The following is a 10,155-nucleotide window of genomic DNA, read 5'->3' as shown; positions in this document are numbered from 1 at the left end:
AACAAATCTCTGTTTCGACAATATAAAGAGTTCAATGCAATTAGTTTAAAAGGAATGTAAAAAATCCTGATATTTGAACCCTGGCTGGTAAAAGACACTAATTTACACGTGACTTACACTTGGCGGTCGTTCAGGAGTTTTCCGTTCAGCCGTTCCGCCGCCTCCGCTGACTCGTACTGAGCATTACCCATAACCTTATGATTCCACAACCTTCAGGAGAAACACAGCGTGTCAACACACAACAACACACTAATCATGAAACACAGATATTCAGCTATTCAGATATATATATTCATATATAACAGCTCAAAGCTCGAACCTTGCATGACACGATCCTCCTGAACACAGAGAAAGTGTCAAACAGGGAGAGTGCAGTCAATGGACCAATCAAGGTTCCTGATGAATATGTTCCCTCCCTTGATGGGCTTGGCGGTGGGTTCCCAGTTTGACCACATGACACGCATGGGTCTCCCAGGAGGAGTTCAAATTGAACATGTCAATGGCTCTCTCAGCTGAGGGAACAGAAATAAACCATTCATTTTTAATTAAAGTCTATTATAGTCTATATATAACTCATCCAAATATCTTTTCATATCTTTTTAGTACCATTTAAAACATGACCATATCCATATAGTAAAACTATAAAATACTACAGAAGTTACACATGTAGCCTTAAATCTGCTGCAAAAACAGGTAAGAAACAGTGTAGAAAAAGAAAAGGTTTGTTTTACCGTCATCTCGATAGCGAAAGTTGGCGTGCAGCGTATCCGAGAGGAGAGCCGGTCTTCCTGTCCCTGCAAATGTGGACAGATTGGGCGTGGTCTGCAGGTCTAAATCTGTTAGAAAGTATCACGTCTGATACTTCAGGGGGAAGATCTGTCACAAACAGTGCAGCCATTGTATAAAACAGTTAAAAGTGGTGATATGCTGCTAAGCGCTGTAAAATAGTGCTAAATGGTGTAAAATCGCTGCTACTCAAGGGGCACTGTTTCTCTGTCGATAGCTAAAGGTGGTCTGAGGATGGTTGCTATATGCGTCATCAGGTGATGTTCAGAACAGAATTCAGAATTCTACATGATGTCAGTTGGTCACATGACCTCATGACATCATGTAAGCAGTTAACATTAAACAGTTAAGTTCCAAACCCCAATAATGAATCCAATTCAAAATGGCTTTTAATATTAATATAGAAACACTGTATAGGCCTGGACAGGAAAGAGGCTGAGCTGCAATTAATCCCCAAAAACATTCACTGACTATATTTTCAATGCATAGATATTAACCTAACGTAAACACTACTCTTTCAAGCTGCATTTAAACTGCATTTTGGAAGGTCAAACTCCAGGACACCATTGAAGGTCACTATATGGAGAAAAATCTGAAATGTTTTCTTAAAAAACATCATTTCTTTAATGAAGAAAGAAAGACATGAACATCTTGGATGACCAGGGGTGAGGAAATTATCAGTAGATTTTTGTTCTGGAAGTGAACTTCTCCTTTAAAGGATCTGCTGCTAACATCTTGGTACCAGATACCACAGCACACCTTCAGGGATCTAGCAGAGTCCATGCCTTGACGGGTCAGGGCTGTTTTGGCAACAAAGGATGACCAAAACAATATTAGGCAGGTGGTCATGATGTTATGGGTAATTGGTGTAGAATTTTTACTAATTAATGAACATCTTTTGTTGTTGAGTTGCATCAATATCGTGGAACATCACCGAAGCAAATTATCCACATTATTCCAGTTATAAAGGATCATGAAATCACCAAACTCTTGATTTTTGCTCTTAAAGTTTTAGACCAAAATCTAAAACATATCCTGTTACTGAAAATAACACAAACAAACCTTATTAGAAAAACACTAAACTGGAGACTCCTTCCAAATATATTACACATTTCCTCATGAAAAGCTTCAACATATCACCAGCCACACCCTTTTTATTAACGAATGAATCTGACCAATCAGAATCAAGCATTTACAACATTACTATAGGATACTGTAGCTCTGGAACAAAGCTGCACTTTTTATCCGTCACACACAGTTTACACAGATAGACTGTATTATTTGTAATGATGCTATAATTATCACATCAGCCAAATCAGGGTTCTCATACCCACCACATAAAGATCTTTTTCTCTGTCCCTCTCTCCGTATGTTTGAAGTCGTCAGGAGGAACAGTTTCAAATGCCAGTTGATCAATTTTATATTTGGTCAGGCAAAAATGGCGATATACCTGTGTTTGCACAAAACACAGACTGATGCAAAGAGAATTTTCCTCAGACTTGTTAAATCAAGAATTTTAATTGATTTTAATTTCTACAGAAAGATGAATGATGTGAAGATGTTTGAGACAGTGTGGTGTCATGCTAATGCTCTGTGCTCTGTAGCAGAAGAGAAACCCTGCTTTGCACCAGAGCTAAACTAAATCCACCATTCACTGATGTGTCTTAACTTAATTTATTGAAATATTTTAAAATGTATTTATTGAATTACTGAGTCACCCTGATTTTACCACATATTATGTGACTTATGTGTAAATAAAAAGGATTGTAAAGTCAAAGTCTCTCTCTTTCTCTCTCTCTGTCTCTCATGGATAAGGACACCAGAAGAAGAAGAAACAGCAGCAACAAATAAATGACATTGTGCCCTATTCAGGGCTCACGACAGTTTAAAAACCCGTACTATGGCGTCCTTCAGTTTTCGTGACACGGGCAAAGAAAATAATTGCTCAGTTCGATTCTGTGTATAATGACCCACAGGCATCGGGCAGTGATTATATATTTATACAAAAGCTGTACTTTTGTAATAAAAAGCATTTTTATTATTATATGTATGTTATATTTCTATAATGTATATTTTTAGCCTTTATATATTTTTATTTTACTCCTGCTTGGTCAAATCGTAGTCGTCATGGTTCACGATGATGGATGATCTGACTCCCCAAACCACTCCCCAAACTTTACACTGGACCTCAAGCAACTTTGGATTTTTGCCCCTCCTCTCTTCCTTCAAAGTCTGGGATCTTGATTTCCAAATGAAATGGAAAATTTATTTTCATCTGAAAAGAGGACTTTGGCCCACAGAGCAACAGTCCAGTCCTTTTTGTCCTTAGCCCAGGTAAGACACCTCTGATATCGTCTCTGGTTCAGGACTGGCTTGACACAAGGAATGCGACTGACACCAGCTGCAGTCCACTCCTTGTGAATCTCCCCCAGATTCTTGAAGGGGCTTCGTTTCACAATCCTCTCAAGGCTGCGGTTATCCCTGTTGTTTCTGCACCTTTTCTATCACACTTTCTTTCCATTCAAATTTTATTAACATGCTTGGACACAGCACTCTGAACATCCAGCTTCTTCAGCAATGACCTTTTGTGTCTTACCCTCCATGTGCAGGGTCTCAATGACCGTCTTCTGGATGTCTGTCAAGTCAGCAGTCTTCCCCATGACTGTGTAGCCTACTGGACCAGACTGAGAGACATTTAAAGGCTCAGGAAACCTTTGCAGGTATTTTAAGTTAATTAGCTGATTAGAGTGCGACACCATGAGTCTCAATATTGAACTTTTTCACAATATTTAAATTTTCTGAGATACTGAAGTTTGGGTTTTCATTAGCTGTAAGCCATAATCGTCCAAATTAAAAGAAATAAACACTTGAGATATATCAGTCTGTGTGTAATGGCTCTATATAATACAGCAGTTTCACTTGTTGAATTGAATTACTGAAATAAATCAACTTTGCACCTGTATATATATATATATATATATATATATATATATATATATATATATATATATATATATATATTAAGCCTTTAGATATTTTTATTTTACTCTAATTGGTCATGCTTGGTCAAATCATGGTTGTCATGGTTAGAATTGGATCATTATAATTACTCCCTCATCATCATCATCATCATCAGTGGTGAGGAAGACGAGGAGAGAGAACACGTGCTATGTACAATCGAGGAAAACACGCGACCTTCCTCCAGCAGTGTGTATGTTCACATGTGAGCAGTGTAACACTTCAGTTCAGGTTCGTGATGCGGTTGTGTCGTACCGAGGCGCAGAGGTTCCACTCCTGAGAGAACTTGCTGTCGGGAAGTCATCCTGCAGCGTGAGCTCGGACGAAAGGCGTCTCGATACTGACGGAAAGTCAGAGAACTCAACAGGTGACTCTGTCTGTGGGAAAAACGAGACTTCTCACACTTTTCCAAGAGCTCAAGAACGTCCTGGAATAAACAAACAGGAAAAAATACAGAGATTTTATAAACATGCGGCGTTTTTGGTGACAGGTATATTAAGTGTGTGTGTGTGTGTGTGTGTGTGTGTGTGTGTGTGTGTGTGTGTACATACTAGTCTGCAGGTGAGTCCCACCACAGCTACAGGAGCCTGAGCAGACTGAGAAACATCCAGCAGGTTGTACAGCAGCGTCTGGTTCTTATGATGAGCAAACAGATCAAACTCTTCCAGGATGAAGAACACTGGCTGACTGCTGCTTTTATCACCTGCAGACAGACAGACAGGGAGGAAGACAGACAGGTAGACAGGCAGATAGGCGGGCAGTCAGATAGGCAGGCAGGTAGGCAGAGAGGTAGGCAGAGAGGTAGGCAGGCAGACAAACAGAGAAACAGACAGATAGGTAGGCATACAGACAGCCAGGTAGTCAGACACACAGGCAGACAGGTAGGAAGACAGACAGACAGACAGGTAGGCAAACAGGAAGACAGGCAGGCAAGAAGGCAGACAGGAGGGAAGATAGACAGACAGGTGGGCAGACAGACAGGCAGGCAGACAGGAAGACAGACAGACAAACAGGTAGGCAGGCAGGAAGACAGACAGAAAGGAAGACAGCCAAGAAGGAAGACAGACAGACAGACAGACAGACAGGTAGGCAGGCAGGCAGGCAGACAGACAGGTGCACAGACAGGCAGGCAGGCAAGAAGACAGACAAACAGGTAGGTAGGTAGGCAGGCAGACAGACAAACAGGTAGGTAGGTAGGTAGGCAGGCAGACAGACAGGTGCACAGACAGGCAGGCAGGGAAGAAGACAGACAGGCAGGTAGGCAGGCAGGAAGACAGGCAGGCAAGAAGGGAGACAGGCAGGAAGAAAGAAAGGAAGGAAGAGACGCAGGAAGACAGGCAAACAGGTAATGGCAGACAGACAGACAGACAGACAGGCAGGAAGATAGACAGACAGGTGGGCAGACAGACAGAAAGACAGGTAGGCAGACAGGCAGACAGACAAGAAGGCAGGCAGGAAGACAGACAGAAAGACAGACAGGCAGGTGCACAGACAGGCAGACAGGAAGACAGACAGACAAACAGGTAGGCAGGCAGGAAGACAGACAGGAAGAAAGACAGGTAGGTAGGTAGGTAGGCAGACAGACAGACAGACAGACAGACAGGTGCACAGACAGACAGGCAGGCAAGAAGACAGACAGACAGGTAGGTAGGCAGGCAGGCTGACAGACAGACAGACTGGGTTATCAGTTACAGTAATATCACTCCCAAGTTTCTCTCACATTCACTTCTTTTGAATCATGTGATGTTGCCGCTCCTGTAACGTCCCAGCTGTATACGACTCGAGAATTCCAGGAATACTGGAACACGCTCACCAACACTTTGTCTCCTACGGCGTTCTCCAGTTGAAGCTGGCGTGTGATCTCTCTCAGAAGCGATCCGGTGCGTCCATCTGCAGCAGACCTGCACGAGACACGCTGACCATGAGCGAACCGTGACTTAAACCAGCAGCCTCTTTTAAACACACGCTCTTTTACACAACACTCACTGCTCAGGTGAACCTGCAGGACATTCATCTTCACCTCCTGCAAGTCCAGCAGCTCTCTCAGAGCACAACGTAGCAGCTACACACACACACACACACACACACACACAACAGCTTAGTGTAAAGTACATGTGTGTATCCTAACCTAACAGAAGTAGCACACAGACATCTTCGTACCATGGTTTTAACAGATCCACATGGACCGATGATATGCAAGAGTTACTCTCACTCGTGAACCGCTGTCCTCCTTAACAGCTCCAACAGGTGCCTAAAACACACACACACAGAATACATCATACACACACACACACACACACACAGAATACATCATACACCTTTACAAAATATAGGTCTTAGCAGACACCTCATATAAAGAGTGCATTCTGTTCTAAAAACCCACTTGTACTTCGATTCCAAGCCCATGGGTTTACCCTCAGCACTCTCTGGACCTTCAGACATCAGAAGAACAATTTTAAAACAAAGATTAGCATGCAGAGTGCAGGCGACAGCGTATAGTACTTTAAAATCGATGTTTTTACAGCATACTCCAGCACTTCCTCTACAAACATTTACACACATATCTGGGTGATTCTCACGAAATCTTGGTTTTAAAAATTTCAAACATGAAAATTTTAAAAATGCTTAAATTAACATTAGCAACAAAGTCTGGAGTGTTTGTGAACATTAATTTAAAAACTTTTACTTACCATTTAACACCTTTTTGAACATAATTTCCAAAAGTCCTAAAAAATCTCATTACTGCAACACTGTGAAAACATTAACACTGATAGAAAAGCAAATACATTTTCACAGTTTTAAAAATGGATTATTAATAGTCATGCACAGTTACTTCAAGTTCTGAAATAATATTTATTTTTAATTTAACAGTTTTTAAATTTTAACTGATTTCTCTCATTACCATAACACCGTCCACAATTTACAAACATTTTTTCTTTATATTTTGAAGAAACCTGACATTTTCAAAATGACATGACAAACCTGAGAGAACATCATTTTAAGATTCTGCACATGCATTTAAAATCAAAGTACTATATCTCTATTAATTAAATTAACATCTAATAATCATGAGTTTCAGTAATGATATATAGGTTTCAGTAATGAGGTTAATTATTTGGGTAATGATAATAAGTATACTAGTCTGAGATTTATACTGAGCCTTGTATACTTTTTCTTATACCTTGTATAAGAAAAACATTAAAACAGGAATAAACAGGACAACATTTCAACGTTTACCTAAAAAACATGAAGCATTTTACCATGGCACTAAAAATAACTGACCACTGTCTTTTTTCTTTTCATGTTGCTTCTTAGTCAGCTCTTCAGTTTTCTTTATTTTTCCAGTTTGTTTCGTTTTGATTCCTGGAAGCGGAAAGAAAGCATTACATTAAATTAGTCTCATAACATGGGGAAAAACATTTTATGTATACATCATCATATAGTATAGAATTGATGCTTACTCTGTGTGTGTGTGTGTGTGTGTGTGTGTGTGTGTGTGTGTGTGTGTGTGTGTGAGTGTGTGTGTGTGTGTGTTCTATACTGGGCCTGAAGTTGTGGGGTGGGGTAGAGCTTAATTTTAGTCTTTGAAATGAATTGAAAAGTAAAGTAAAAAAGAAAATAAAAAAACAAACAAATTACTAACAGAAGAACAAATAACTGTTTATTTATTATGTAATTAAATTACTAAATTATAACAAAATTGTGCAGCAAATTTATTAGGCTGCTGTCACTTTAAGAATCACCACGACCTCCATGCCTTAGTGTGGCGGGAATTTCCCCAGTATGAACAGTCCACTCAGTCCAGCACCAAAGTCCTGTTATAGTAGTGGCTAAAGGGTTGTGTGTGTGTGTGTGTGTGTGTGTGTGTGTACTCTCATGTACATTTCCTAACACTGTAGGGTGTTTATTGCTAATTACACCTGCTGTAACATCTCCAAACCTAACCTTTCTCTCTCTCTCCTAACCTCCCTCTTCTGTACTCCTCCAGCAGTTCTGGGTTTCTGTAGAATTTTTCCCTGAACTTTGTCACTAACCTTTGCTAAAGCTTTTTTCACACTTGCTGATTGTCTACAATGAAACAAATCATAAAGCAAAATATCAACATTTAGGAAATTTGAAATTAATATTAAATTCATAAGAGATATTTAAAGTTCTCTTTACCACAACTGCCCTTAAATGGATTTGCGGTGTATGAGAATGGTGTGTTGCAGAGGATGAGGTGCCTCAAGATGTTTTGCTAACAATAGAGAAGCCATGATGGTTTTACTCATTATATATATATACATATATATATATATATATATATATAGAGAGAGAGAGAGAGAGAGAGAGAGAGAGAATTTATTTTTAAATTCATGATTGGCATGGATATGGAACAGAATAATATAATACATGAGACCATTCAGCAACGAATCTTTATAATCTTTATAATTGCGCTACCACCGTTTTGTCATAGCGGCGAGAGACTGCTAGTTTTGTTCGGAAATTATTCATTTACTAATTAAGCACTGGCGGGAACATGCACTAGGAGAATATTTAGAACAAAAGGCCACCCTGGCAGCGGTGGGATTTGAACCCACGCCTCCAAAGAGTTGAAATGTGGATTGGCTGTCCATATCCTCCACCTCCTGTTGAGGTGGCTTGTTCATATGAACTTACAGCATGTGTGTCCAACCAGCATGGGAATGCAGCCCAAGGTTATGGAACACTTATGCCGAGTTCACACTGCACGATTTTCAAAGTAGTCGGATCACTGTTGTTTTCACGCTGCACGACTGTCTGGGGGAGCATTCAGTTGCTGCTGTGTGGCGCATAGCGGTAAAGAGGAAGCACACGCACGACAAGGGTGGGACTGGAACCCATGCATGCAGAGCACAAAGGATTAGCAGTCCATCGCCTTAACCTCTCGGCCACCTCGTCAGGTGGCAGCACTTCCAAGGAGCCTTGTCAAAAGCAGGGGTTTTCTAATGGCATGCAGGCTAGGAGGCTACCTTTCAATGATTTGTAGGCAGGTATTGAGGCATGCGGTCACGTAAACTGAAGGGTGCAGGCTAAGCATTCAACGAGAACCTAAGAGTTCTGTAGCATCCTAGTTTTTTTGCTCTCGTCTCAGACCAGGGGGCTTTCAGACCTTTATCCTGCACCATTTCCACGTTTTGCTGTTTTCAAGTCTGAGGCATAAGTTGCAGAACTGCGCAGGTTGACTACACTGCCTCCAGCTGCGAAACCGGGATTGAACCAGGGACCTTTAGATCTTCAGTCTAACGCTCTCCCAACTGAGCTATTTCGGCACCTCTACCAGGCCTCTCCTGTATATGTGAGTGATCAGGTATTTTGTCGGCGCGACTGCGCACCACGTCCAGACCGGCGAGGCAAACTTCTTCAGAAAGCGGTAGAGCTTTTTCCTTAAGGGCATAGACAGAAGGTCCTGTCCAGCAGAAAGCAAGATGTACTTCATTGTACTGATTGGAACTGCTACATAAGTATCGTGTTAACTAGGGCATCTACAGATTTATTTGACTGCAAACAAACAGTAGCATTTACATTTACAAGATTTATCAGATACTTTTATCCAGAACAACTCACATTTACACAGCTGAACAGTTAAGGGGTAAAGGGCTTTCAAGTGAGCAAAAGGGTGAAGCAAGTGAGCACAAGGCTGAAGGCAGGAAGTGATGAAGGAGTCTTCTTATAGGTTGCATGGAGTCAGCTGACCAGGCAGGGCGTGGCACCAAGTAGACTGGGGAACCAATTAGGCTTCTTCCTAGACAGAAGACACAAACATCTCCACAAACAAAAGAAAACACAGAAGTAATACCAAGAGTAGGGAGGAAACCAGAGTAAACCCACACTAGCACAGGGAGAACATGCAAACTCCACACAGAATGACCCCTGCCTGTTTAAACCCAGGATGTGAATCCAGGATCTTCTTGTTGTGAGGTAACAGTGCTAACCACTAGGCCACCGTACTGCCCCCAGCTTTCACCTTTGCTTTTGCATTGGTAATTGAACCCTTAGCAATTGCCATTCATACTGAACAATTGGGAGAGCTGGTACAGTTCACAAAATCTCAGAATGATTTTGCTCGCTGGTCAGCTCTCCCCATTTCTCTGGCTGGTTGTTTAAACTCAGTAAAGATGAACATTTTGCCTAGATTTCTGTATTTATTTCAGTGTGTTCCAATTTTTATATCTAAAACTTTCTATCTAAGACTTCAAACCAACACATCTCATCTTTTATTTGGAACAAATGACCAGCCAGAATCCCCAGAGAAATACTTTAAAAACCAAACTGCCCTTCAAAATTTCTTATTTTACAACTGGGTGACAAATATACAATCTACACTGTTCT

At 40.9% G+C, this 10,155-nt stretch overlaps 1 non-coding gene across 1 annotated transcript; it reads right to left on the bottom strand.

Annotated features, from left to right (window-relative positions):
- Positions 1-9,021: 9,021 nt before the first annotated feature.
- On the bottom strand, positions 9,022-9,095 carry trnaf-gaa (transfer RNA phenylalanine (anticodon GAA)). Its single transcript has one exon. It is a non-coding gene; the product is annotated as a tRNA-Phe (tRNA).
- Between the last annotated feature and the right edge of the window lie 1,060 nt (positions 9,096-10,155).

This window comes from Hemibagrus wyckioides, unplaced genomic scaffold (genome assembly GCF_019097595.1).
Source record: "Hemibagrus wyckioides isolate EC202008001 unplaced genomic scaffold, SWU_Hwy_1.0 Contig32, whole genome shotgun sequence".
In the NCBI taxonomy this organism is placed as follows: Eukaryota; Metazoa; Chordata; class Actinopteri; order Siluriformes; family Bagridae; genus Hemibagrus; species Hemibagrus wyckioides.
Note: the sequence above shows the minus strand (reverse complement) of the source record. Positions and strands in the feature narration are given on the sequence as shown.